This window comes from Cervus elaphus, chromosome 19, assembly GCF_910594005.1.
Source record: "Cervus elaphus chromosome 19, mCerEla1.1, whole genome shotgun sequence".
In the NCBI taxonomy this organism is placed as follows: domain Eukaryota; kingdom Metazoa; phylum Chordata; class Mammalia; order Artiodactyla; family Cervidae; genus Cervus; species Cervus elaphus.
In genome coordinates, this window is record NC_057833.1 from 29,489,614 (window position 1) to 29,503,566 (window position 13,953).

Here is a 13,953-nt window from a genome sequence, read left to right on the forward strand (position 1 = left end):
TAAAATCCTATTTCTGAAAACATTTCTCAAAATATGAATTCAATTTCTATCCTTGTACATTAAATAGATTAGCAGTGACTGAACTTTGCTTTGATGGTTGATCTGCCTAAAAGCTGGCATTTTGCAGTTGAGTGATCATAGAAGAGTGAAGCAGAGATGAAAACATAAAAGTTGTAGGTGACTAGAGGAAACTATACTGACTTGAATCAGACCACTTTAAATACAGAGTGATTATTTGCTTATAGTTTTCTTCTTCTCCCTAAGGTTAAAGAAAAAAATACTTGGGTGAGTTAATGGTTTCACATAATCAAGACTTTTCTACATTTTATCTCGGGATTTAAATAACAAGACAGTCCCTACTGTAAAAGTTAGCCCCATTTTCCAACTCCAAGCAATTCTGTCCATTTATCTCAACAGAATTCATATCCAGTTTAAATTTTTCACTTCTTGTGGTATGATTTGGGATAAGGGAAAGAGAGAAGTCAAAATAATACAAGGTATATAGTTCCCTTCTTTTCTTTTCCCTCTAGTGATATAGAAGCTCTAAGTTATATTTCTAGTTTGTTTGTTTTTAGGTAAAACCCTTAAATTTTAAAATAGTGTCAACTTCCTGACCAAGACCTTACCATGCCTCTGGATTCTGACCCATTAGCTTTTTTTTTTTTTTTAACACCAACTTTTTTCCTTTCAAGTTAATTTCTTCTTATGTGTTTCTTTCAGAAATGGCCCCTGGTACCAAATGCACTTCTTTGTCTTTATAGGTCTGTAGTATCTTTATTTCTCTCTCTCAAATGATAGTCTAGCTAGGTACTGAGTCCAGAATAATATTTTGTTTCCCTCAGATATACACTATTTTGTTTCTCCTAGATATGGCTTGATTTTTGTTTATTCTGCTTAGTTCTTGAGATGAACATTTATCTGAGGATGTAGCCTTTTTAGTAACCCTTGCAAATTCTCAATCCATTTCATTTTATATTTTCTTCAGCCATTCCTTCTAGTCTCCTTCTATAAAGCCTATTAAACATGTACTGAGGACTCTCAATCAAATATGTTTCCATGTCCCTTAACTGCACTTTCATATGCTATAAATCTTTCTATATCATTATGCTGTGTTCTGGGAGCATTCATCAATACAAACATCTAACTAGCTGATTATCTTTTCAACTGTAACCAATCTTGAATTTACAGTAAATGCCGATTTCTTATTTCAATATTTTTTTTTCATTTCCAAAATTTCAAAGTGATCCTTTTCCACATCTACAGGGTCTCCTTTCATTTATGTCCAAATGTGTTAAATTATTTCTCTTTTTCTTATTTTTTTCTTTTATCTCTTTGGAGCTCCTAAATAAACTTAAAAATGTTTACAACAATTCCATTCTTTGAGCTAGAATTAATTCATCTTTCAATTGTTGATTTTCTTTGATATCTTGGCATTAGTTTTCTTTGAGTGATTTAAACTTTTGGGTTTGGAGAGATCTTGAATACGGGTTATTTTTCCTCACTCTCTGTAGGCTTACATACTTCTGACCAAATGTTTTGCTACTCCATCTACCAATTCTTCAGGGGACGCTTAGATAGATCTAATAGGATCCTTTACCTATGAAGATGAGATATCACTGATGGGGTCACCATTCTGTGTGTGCTAAGTCGCTTCAGTCTTGTCCGACTCTGTGACCTGATGGACCGTAGCCCTCCAGGCTCCTCTGTCCATGGGATTCTCCAGGCAAGAACACTGCAGTGGGTTACCATGCCCTCCTCACCTTGCTGTAGTAGGTGGCTTATCTCAAACCCTGGTTACTAAGCTGTTGGGGACACATTTTTCTTCCCTCAGCACACAAATATATAGCCTTTTATGGACGTTTTTACCCCAGTTGAACGGAACACCTAATGCTTCCTGCCTCTGGCCCTGCAACCTGAAACTATTCTCTGCGTGCCATGCTGTACTTAGCTGCTCAGTCATGTCTGACTCTTTGCGACCCCATGGACCATAACCCACCAGGTTCCTCCGTCCATGACCACTCCTCATTTCTGTTCTATCTTGGTCCCCAGAGGGTAATGATTTCAATATGGCTATTATAATAGCAACTAATTATACCTATCAAATACTTCTACTTTTTCTTCCAGAAACTCTAAGAACTTAATAGGTTTTTATTTCTTTATTGTGGACCTTGTGATTTGCTTTGGTGAATGATGTATGAGTGGGTGTGGCACGTGTCCCTTCTAGATGGACAGTACAAAGAGCTAGTATAACTCATCATTCTCTCTTTTACTGACAAAGCACCTAGAAACAGCCCGAGTCATGGTCCTACCACCCACCTGCAAGTCAAGGTGATAATATCATGAGCAAAACCCCACATCAGCTCAAAATGGAAATGTAGCACATGCAAGAAATAAACGTTTTTCTGTCTTAAGCCACTAAGATTCTGGTGGTGTTTTCTACTGCAGCCTAACCTGAACCATCATGACAGATGTAATTCTGTTAGCCTTTTAAATTTTTTCATTTTTAAATTTTTGCATATTACAGATATGTATTTGGAGCACAGAGAAGTAACAAAGCATGAATTTACAGTACAATCTTGCTGGAAGTCCAGCCTCCAAGGAACTTTAAATATTGTGATGAACAAAATAGCATGCATAAAACACTAATAATAATAGTATACATGCAATACACGAGTATGTATTTATGTGTCAAAGCATGTGGCTTCACTAATAAGTGCTATAAATTGCTAAATTGAACATACTCAAACTCTTCCTCAATTGTTTCAATTATTAAGGCATTTTATAATATATGGGAAAAGTCTTTCAATCCCTTTTCTTCTCTGTTAAATACAGTACCAGTACATTTAGTTCTGTTATTACTCTGTAAATTTCATTGTATGTTTTCAAAAATTCTCTGGCCTGGATCTTCAGTAGAGAAAGCTGTGAACTGGTAAAATTTCCTCTTCCTTTTGTTTCTTTTTTGTTTTTTATGTGTAACACACCTTTTCTCCCCTTTTCAGAATCTCTGCCTATGGTTCTCCATCTGCCAGTTACCACTGAAAAAGCTCTTTCCTTAGAATCTGATATCAATAATATGTAATAATTTGAGGAAGTATATGTCAACTGTTCTATCTATAGGGGTTAATTGCATTTTAATCATTTATTCATTCTTTCAACAGATAGGGCTTCCCCGGTAGCTCAGGTGGTAAGGAATCCACTTGCAATGCAAGAGATCCTGGTTCAATTCAAGCATCTGCTAAAATAAGCATTATTACATTAGAAATGAAAGATGAAAACAAATATGGTTTTCTGACCTTGAAGAGTTAAAAATCTAGAAAGGGTAAAGATAAGTATTGACACAAATGATGGTACAAATAGTAAATAGCTATTTACTATAGTAAAAAGTAACAGTCCCTGGAAGCCTGCAAGCACAGGGAAGATGAAGTTACTCTTTTAACTGTAGAATGATAGACTTTGTCCCCTGCTTGAATACTACTGTTTGAGTCCCCTGTTTGGAGTACTACTATACTCCAGGAGCAAAGAAGAGATATTTTTGAACCAGACAACCTTCCCAGTGACACAGAAATCATGGTGAATGGGAAATCAGATTTTTATTTCTTTGCAACATCAGTTTTGCCTATGATTTTTCAACCCATATTTACAGCTGGACAAAACTGTTCCCCCACCCTTGACATTGAAAACTGGGTTGAATTTCTCAGTATTTAACTGTCTACTGTTAGTAGAGACATTACTTTGCCAACAAAGGTCCATCTAGTCAAAGCCATGGTTTTTCCAGTAGTCATGGATGGATGTGGAGCTGGACCATAAAGAAGGCTGAGCCGAAGAATTGATGCTTTTGAACTGTGGTGTTGGAGAAGACTCTTGAGAGTCCCTTGGACAGCAAGGAGATCCAACCAGTCCATCCTAAAGGAGATCAGTCCTGAATATTCATTGGAAGGACAGATCCTGAGCTAAAGCTTTGGGTCATCTGATGCAAAGAACTGACTCATTAGAAAAGACCCTGATGATGGGAAAGATTGAAGGCAAGAGGAGAAGGGGATGACAGAGGATGAGATGGTTGGGTGGCATCACCAACTCAATGGACATGAGTTTGAGCAAGCTCTGCAAGTTGGTGACGGACAGGGAAGCCTGGTGTGCTGCAGTCCATGGGGTTGCAAAGAGTCAGACACAACTGAGTGACTGAACTGAACTGACTGAAGTGTTTTTATATCAATTATTCTGGAAGGTAGTCTCATTTCCAAAACAGCAGACCAAAGTGTTCCTTAATCTGATTGTTGATCACTCAAGAGAAAGTTTTTTAATAAGTATAAATCTCATGTCAAGTGATAGTCATGTAGATCTAGAAACCTCTTTCCTTCTACCTTGACTCTGGATTTGTGAAACTATGTAACACTTATGTAGTGCCTTATAGTTTCCAGAGTCCTACACAGTCTATGTAATTCTCTTCTCGAAGCAACCTTGTGAGGGATTCAGATACCATCTGATCCTAGGGCCTGTGATAGTTCATCTACTCTGTAATATACCAACGAGCTCTATTTTTTTTTAAGAGGTCTATTTTATTTTAAGTCTTGATGGGCAGCAGCAAATTCCTACCAGAATTCCTTTCACTTTTATTGTTTTGATCTTCAAGAACTTTATAAGGCCTAAAGGAATGTATCGTCAAGATATTGTTAGAAAATCAACTGACTGCACTACAGCAAGAGGGAAAATAAGTTTTTTTTCCTTGTTGTGGCATGTATTAAATAACTTCTATATTCAAAGGGTTGGACTAGGAAGGGGTCATGAGTTGCAGTTGAAGGCAGAGTAGAAAGAAAGGGAAAATTTCTCATTTGGCCCTGAAGACAATCTTTCTGTTCTTTTCTTCATCACAAGCTTCTTTATTTCTAGTAGTAGAGATCAATAGATTTTAATGCTTTTTTCCCCTCTCTTTCTGCATTTAATAAACAATATTAGAGTAATAGCCAGAAGCTAGGGACCTAATCAAAGTGCTTGTTGTACTGTAATTCCTCTTACAACTAAATTGACAAGGGAGAGAAACGATAAAGAAATTATACCAAAGTCACTCAGCAATTTTGAAATAAGAGGACCTACTTTCTCATCTCCAGGGAGAAACCTGGTTTTCCTTTCACTATCAACGCTACCTCTTCTTCTAACACAATATCCATCTAAATCTTTTTTTTAGATTAGTCTTGTTTTTAAAAAAAGCTAGCATGTTCAATAGCATGGCCCCTCAGAACCTGCTATGTTTGGAGAATAACCAGCATTTCAGTACAGCTGAAGAACCGTGGGCTACATGAGGTATCTTCTCGCCTATGACAAGAAAGTTAGGCAGAGGCTACAGCCTGAGTCAATTTGTAGGCTGTACTAAGATGTTTGGATGAATCTGATCACAGGATTTTACCCAATATTACAGTATATCGTATGCCTACCCCTACTTTATTAACATCTTCATAAATGCAATTTTAATGATCATATGTTCCACCAAATTGATATATTATGATTTGTTTAAATGTAACCTGCATGCTTGGTATTTAAGTGTTTTTTTCCCCACTATTACAAACATCACAACAGTAAACATCTTTATAAATCTTTATTATACTTTATCTCTGATTATTTCCTAGAAGAGGCTCTTCTGAGGTAAGACAAGAAATCTATTTGGCTCAAAGAAGCCAGACATAACCATGGCCCTTTTCTACGTTCTCATCTTTTCTCAGATTAGAGAAATGTTGCTTTTTAGACCATGTGCAAATTGTGTTCTGTATACAGGCATAGCTACATGACCTAGTTCATAGTAGTGAGATGGATAAAGGCAGTGCCAGTATTGAAAGCATATCTTAAATAATCCTTCACATCATTATCTTAATTTGAGGGAGGAAAGAGGATTTTTCTATTTCACCTCTCACTCTGACATTCCCACGAGTCTCCATGTTTTCATTGGTTCCTCTGGAGAACAAGTTAGTCTGTCACATCACATCTTTTGACTAGGAATACTCCACATCTTTGGAAATTATTTAGGAGGATTTCTGAGGCAGGGTGGCCCTTCTGAAATGTACATCAGAAACATATTCTCTTAAATAATTTAATCATGGACTTTCTGAAGCAGGAAAAGACCCCCTAATTCAGCTAGGCCAATGTTTCCCAAACTATGATATGCATTCTTCTGTTAGTGGTACATATTATAAACTGCCTAAATGGTGTAAATTTCATAATAATGGAAATATTGCTCCTGGCATAATTTTTCCCTGGTGGTCCATAAGCATATTTCCTTTAAATTGGTATTTGTTTACTTATTTTTTAGGGTTCCATTTATTGCTAGTGGTAGTTCTCATGTGTTTGTTACTTATTTTAGATTTATTTTTCAAATACACATATATATATATGTATCTATGTATGCCCATATGTAGCTGGGTGTTTTGCTTGCTTGTTTTTTCTTTGGTTGGTTTGTTATTTTACTGTTTGACACAATGAAACACAGTAGGTACAAAAGTGGACAGCTAGTACATAAATGTGTAAAAGGCCTTGAAGAAGAGATGCATAAATAACCAAAGTCTATGAAACAATATTCTAGTCTGAACTTCTCATCTGATATTTAAGAACCAGGGAGATGAAGTGATTTGCCCCAAAATCATCTAATCTAAAAGCAGCATCCTGAGCTCACACTCCTAATCCTGTTCTTTGTTTTTATCTTTCCTCCTGTCTCTGAAATGCTGTCTTTCAACAAGAATATTCACTCACATGTTTAGAGCAAAATGAAGTCAGATTTGTGAATGACAAATGTGGCAAAATCAAGTGGATGCATTAAAAGTTTCTTCTTTTAAAGGAGCTGTCATTCTCATCAGAGGCAGGGAAATTAAGTTGCTGTCCTTCACTCTCCCAAAGATGATTATTATGCCATTTCTTGTGGGTGCACTGAGCCAGAACTGCAGAGATAATAGGTTATTATAGGAAAATCTGGCTTTGACATTTGTATGATAAGTTTCCAGTCAATTAGATGAAAAATACTCCATTAGATAAAGTGAGTGTACCAATTATTGTGAAGATGGCCTACTGCTAATAATATAATTGAAATTTAGAGAGAAGAGGCCTTAGCACTCCAGAGACCGACAGCACTGGGGACACTAATACACTCTTACAATCACGTGTGCGCTCGGTCATTTTCAGTTCTCAAAACTTTCAAATTTTCCAATCGAATGTCATTTCACGTGTACGTGAAAATCCTGCTCTGTAATTAACTCCAAGATGTTTCAACTTTTTTGCCATAAAATGTTTTTTAAAAAAGAACCAAGCAGCTTCACATGGTTCTATTAGAATATGAGACATGGAAACACATAGCACTGGTAACTCAAAGATGATATTTTTGAGATTAAAAAGCCAAGCCTATAGCTAGGTAAGTAATGACTGTTTTATGGTTCATCTTGGAAGAGGAGAGAGAAGCCTGTTTTAGACCCAGGGACCAAGGAAAAGCAGAGTGCGCTCCCCACGGCTGTGAAGCATTTGTCAGTGGGCAGCTGCCAAGGTGCCTCCTTCTCAATTGAACAAAACGGGAACAAGTGTGTTCTGAGAAACAATCCTGCAAAGGAATGGCCTAGTATTGAATTCTTTTTCTTTTTTTTTTTTTGAATTCTTTTTCATCTTCAATGATTTTGTGGCCCGTATGAATTTAAAATGTAAAATGAAATATTTATCAACAATCAAAAACAGACATGTCCAACTGTGTTATCTGAATTCAATGCTTCTTTCATCTTGAAGAATAGAAGGATGCTTCAGAGAAGTGCCCACCCTGCCTCAGAAAAACCTGCTTTCAGAGGAGACACTATGAAATTTTAACCCTGTTGGTTCAAAGGAGCTTCTCCAGAGAATGTTACTCCAAATTCAAGTGAGAATTGAGTACAAGATGCCCACCGTCTTTATTCCAGGATTCAACATTGTTTTTTTCAATAGCAAAATACAGTCACAATGGCTACCGTTTTAAGCCCTATTCTATAAACAATAACAAATGTTTTTGCATTTTGAACTTATTTTATCTTTATAAGCCTTGCAAAGTAGATGTTAATATTTATCATTATACAAATAAGGAAAATATGCCTCTGATATGATAAATAAATTATCAGCTACTAAGGAGTCAAACTATTTACATTTGTTTTTCTCTTAAATACTGATGTCTTTGCATTACTATGAGGCCCCTCCTTTATTTGTAAAATTTGTCCTTTCCCTAATTCCCTGCCTTGGTATCTGGATAGGCCTCTCCCTATCATTCTGCATGGCAGGTAGGGTTCTATTTCCTGTCAGTCCTGCCATCTTTTACCAGTCATAATACTGAATTTTGGATTGTAATATCTTAATGCCCCTTTCTTCTATTTCTCTCCACATGCTGTCCTTTGCCATTTCTAGATTCTAATTCTTTGTGTGTGCGTGCTCAATCACGTCCAACTCTTTGCAACTCCTGGACTATAACCCACCAGGCTTCTCTTCCATGGAATTTTCCAGGCAAGAATACTGGAGTGGGTTGCCATTTCATACTGCAGGGGATCCTCCCAACCCAGGGACTGAACCCACATTTCCTGGGTCTCCTGCATCAGTTTGTCAGATTCTTTACCACTTAGCCAGCTGGGAAACCCCTAATTCTTTGTATAGTATTTTAATACCATCTGCTGCCTGGACCTCCCAGCCATACACATACTCATTTCTATAAGACACTTATGGACACCTGGTCCCCATATAGTTCCCAGAGATATCCTACTGATCTCACTTCTTAACACTAAGTTTGAACTTACACACTCAGCTAATCTGGCTAGCTAAAAACCACAGTTCTCCTTAAAACCACCAAGCAATCGCTGTAGTATTCTCTGTGATTGTCAGATTTGGTTATGTTCCATCTGTCAGATTTGGTGGTGTTCCATCTTTCAAAAATTTCCCTAAGTTATAGAGAAAAGGGGGCACAGACACAAAAAGTAGAGAAAGTTGCTGATTTCCTAGCACTGTTAGGTTGACAGGTTCTACAAACTTTCAAATCATCATTCCCCAGTCTCTGTCAATGAAATATTATGGGATAGAGATGGAGCATGTATTCGCATGCATGTGTGCATGTGCACGCACACACACACAGTCTAGGTTGGGGATAGGCAGAGTACAAAAGATTCAGGCTGCTATAACTGCAGTGTTCAGATTTGTTTTCCTGCTTGCAAAGAACACACACACTTGGGTCACACTAGTCATTTCTGTTCAAACAAAGAGACTTACACCTTTTATTGTTTTTGACACCTTCACTCAGCGTTCCTCCAAGTATCCTACTTAAACTTCAATGTGCTAAGTCACTTCAGGCATGTATGATTCTTTGCGACCTCTGGACTGTAGCCTGTCAGGCTCCTCTGTCGAAGGGATTCTTCAGGCAAGAAAATTGGAGTGGGTTGCCATGCCCTCCTCCAGGGGATCTTCCCGATCTAGGGATAAAACCCACATCTCTTACGTTTCCTGCATTGGCAGGCAGGTTCTTTACCACTAGTGCCACCTGGGAAACCCTAAACTTCAGGAGGTGTAAGAAATATGCCATTTTTGCCAAAAATATATTCTCTGTTGAACATACTTTCTGGCTTAACCCCCACAATCCCATGGAAAGAGATGTATTGTTCATCACTGTTAAGTAAGGAAACCAGAACACGGAATGTCACCATCCAAGTCTACTTCTAAAGCCCATATTCTGTTTTATCTGTCTCCTGGCTCCCAATCCATTTGTTTGTTTTGAGACATTGCCCTTTGGCCCATATATTGTTTTGCCTAGATGGCAGCGAGGAGGTTTTCTTTTTTTCTTGGTCACATCATTAATGAGCTAGGATGACTTGCCTCACATGTGTCACAGGCAATTGCCATATAGATTTTCAATTTTTCCAACAAGGTAGAGCTACACGTCTTTAAAACCCAAAGCAAATGCCACAGTGTGCTCTGCCACGGGCTTCTCTTTGTTAGCAACATAAAAAGAAGTCCGTTTCCCTCCAGGAATAGCAGCCTCTTCCCTTTTTTTTCAGCACAGCCCACAAGACAGCAAAGACGCACTATTTATGGAAATCATTTATGATTGCACTCGGACCTACAGGCAGTTCTGCCCAGGCTCCGTTCACTACCTCCAGGAATCCTGCCAGCTTGATGCACTCACATCAGATGCATTAAGACTTCATTTTTTATTGTCCTACTGGTATCCCATCACTATTGCTGCAATAAAGAGCTTTATTTCCGCACCAAACAATTATTTGCTGGGATATGTTGAAGTCTGAAAATTGGTTTGTACCTTGAGGAGCAGTGAGAATGCGAGAAAATCTGCTCTCTTGCTACTCCCTTGATTCCTGGAGGTAGAAAGCAATGGAAAAGAATTAAAATGCCCTCCATCCAGACAATTGTTCAAACAAGTTTTGATTAAGCACAGAATCTTTTTCAGAAGGGCTGCCAAAATTGTAGGCCTAGTTTTAAGTCAAGGAAGCAATCAGAAAAATCGACACTTCAGAACAAATATTCAAATACAGAGCCCTATGTTTATACCCACTATGAATTCAGAAAGAAGAGGAAAAATAAGTCCCTGACTGTTCATATTCTTGTCAGTGTGCTGGATATTTCTACTTAAGTTAAATAATTCATCATTCAATAAGGAATTTATTAACCACCTTCTATGGGCCATATATGCACTTTGCTTGGTACTAGGGCATTCCCATTCTGCTGAGGGGAAAAGGCAACAAGTAATTCTAATATAAGGTGATGAGTATTCTGGTGGAGCTTTAATTAGGACTTCACTGAATAACACAAGAGGCACATCTAGCATTGGCTGGGAAATAGGTGCATAAAAGATTTTATCATGGCTTCTAAATTGAGTTTTGAGAAATAAGCACAAACCAGCTAGCAAAGAGTAGAGGAAAGGATATGAGGGAGGGCAGACAGAATATATGGTTTGAGAATCTACAAATATGTCCAGATAACCAACAAAGCTACCTAGACCCAATCAGCTGTCCATCACATAGTTCACATAGTTTAAATCTGTTGCCCACTCCTAAACTCAAACCTTCCATTCTGCTTGATTTACATCCTGACTCAATATCTTGGATTCTCTTTTTTTTTTCCTTTTGCTTCACCCTCCCGTTCAGTCACCAAATTCTCTCTCTTCTACCTGTGTATATGGCCTTAATCTCCTCCATTTTAGTACTATTGCCAATATACTAATCCAAATCCATTGTATCTTATTCCTAAGCCATGGAAATAGCTGCCTTATCTTTCTGTTACCCCATGTATAAACTGCCATTACATTGACTTTCTTGAACATAATCCTACTGCTCCCTTCTCAAAAATCTTCAATGCACTTACAGGATAAAGTCCACCCTCCTGCCATAACAGGCTAGTGATCCTTCATCTGGTCCCATCTTTCTTTTCTAATTGTAACTCCCATTGTGCATCTAAATGACCCCTTCCCTTCAGTCAAGTGGTTCTGCTCATTCATTATATTTCCCAACTCAAAACCTTTGTTCCTACCATAGCCCATGCTTAAAATCCCCAAAACTGAATCCTGCATATTCTTAAACAGCCTCTAAGACCAAACAGCCTTCTAAGACCAAAACATGGTTACTTCTTCTTCCTAAGAATCAGTGTCATTGGAAGGACTGATGCTGAAGCCCCAGTACTTTGGCCAACTGATGTGAAAAGCTGATTCATTGGAAAAGACCATGCTACTGGGAAAGATTGAAGGCAAAAGGAGAAGGGGATGGTAGAGAATGAGATGATTAGATAGCATGACCAACTCATTGGACCTGAATCCTAGTAAACTCTGGGAGATAGTGAAGGACAAGGGAGCCTGGCATGCTGCAGTCCATTGGGTCGCAAAGAGTCAGGCATGACTTATAGACTGAACAACAACAAAGAATTAGTGTGGCTTGATGTTTTAAAGACAATTCTGGTAAAGAAATGGAAATGAATGTTTACTGAGAACCCACTAATTATCAGATCATTTAAAGCTCTGGGAGTTAAGTGTTATTTTATTGTTTTTATTTTTTTATAAATTAATTTATTCATTTTAATTGGAGGCTAATTACTTTACAATATTGTAGTGGTTTTTGCCATGCATTCACTTGAATCAGCCATGGGTGTACATGTGTCCCTCATTCTGAACCCCCCTCCCACCTTCCTTCCCATCCCATCCCTCAAAGTCATCCCAGTGCACCAGCCCTGAACGCCCTGCCTCATGCATTGAACCTGGACTGGCGATCTATTTCACATGTGGTAATATACATGTTTCAATGCTATTCTCTCAAATCATCCCACCCTCGTCTTCTTCCACAGAGTCCAAAAGTCTGTGCTTTACATCTGTGTCTCTTTTGCTGTCTCGCATATAGGGTCATCATTACCATCTTTCTAAATTCCATATATATGTGTTAATATACTGTATTGGTGTTTTTCTTTCTGACTTACTTCTCTTCAAAGAAACTGCAGTTAAAAGAGGCTAAGTAACACAGCCAACATCACAAAGCTATTATATTTAAATAAAGGTCAATGTAACTTCAAAGTTCTTGATCTTTTACTGCAAATATATAGACATTTCTAAATTAATCATCATCATTATCATTATGATTATTACCAACAATCTAGCACTGTGTACAAAATATGTGCTAATATTTTGTATTATTGTAATATTTGATCCAACAAATGGGGAAGAATAGAATAGAATAGAAAAAAATGGGAAAGATAATATTCAGAATTTCCTATAATTATTGAAAGACATGAACTCTCAAATATAGAAAAAATCTACAAATCCAAGCAGATTAAATGAAAATGAACTCATCCCAGAACAAACTGCAATGCAAACAAAAGACAAAATGTTGAATTTCTTTTTACTGTACCTTACCTTCTAAGTATTCTCTTTTTGGGGGGAATATGGGCTTTTACTCTTTCCCAGTAGACTTTTTGAGGGCTACAAATCCCATGAAGATTTATTCGTGATATTTAAATAAACGAAGGCAGTAAAATCAAAGGTGGGATTTTCTTATAAGCTCCTAAGTTCATAATGCTATTGCACACTCAATAGACTAGAGGGTGTGTAAACATAACTCTTACATGCACTGGGAGACCAGAAAGTCCATGTGACTTGCTTTATCGAGATGGTCTGGAAGCTAACCTGTTACATCTGAGATCTGCCTGTGCAACATTTTTCAAGTCATGGAGCCGGGTGGTCATTATGATCAATGGTCACCGTCACAGAAGGAAACAACCAGACCTGTGGCCCGCAGGTGGACTAGCCACCACCACAGATGAAATGCTCCCACCAAACGAGACTGGCCAACAAACAGCAGCAGCAGCAGATTCTGACCCCAGGCTGGAAACAAGGGAGAAAGGGGAACTCAATAAAGGACAACATGTGGATGTAACCAGCAGAATCCAGGCTGGGGACACTCTCCAAGACTAGTAACCTGGGTTTTCTACAGAGAGATGACACAGAAAAAGAGTTGGGGGCAATCTCTAGGTACGGAAAGATGAGACATGAGACTTAGTCACCAGTGATCGTGTGCAGAGCTGGCCAGATTCTAACAACGATACTGTCAAGAAACTTTTAATGAGACAATCAGAAATTTGAAGTGACCAGGTAATGATATTCAGGAGTTACTGTCAATTTTAAATGATATGATAGCTGGTTTTGTGAGAAACAAAAGAGGACCTTTAATATATTTACAGATGAAATGATACAAAACCTGGCATTGGCTTCATGATCTGGAAGTGTGTAGGGGGGAGATGAAACAATATTTATAAATGAGTTAATAATTGTTGATCTGGGGGACCAGATCAGCAGATTATCCTTTCCACTTTTGTGTGGGTTTTAATTTTTCCATAAAAAAAGTTGAAAATCAAATCCAAGAGAAGGCACTACAGATCAACAGGTCCCACCTGAACGGTGTGCCTTGTGTATGCCTGGATCCTGAGTTTTGTGAC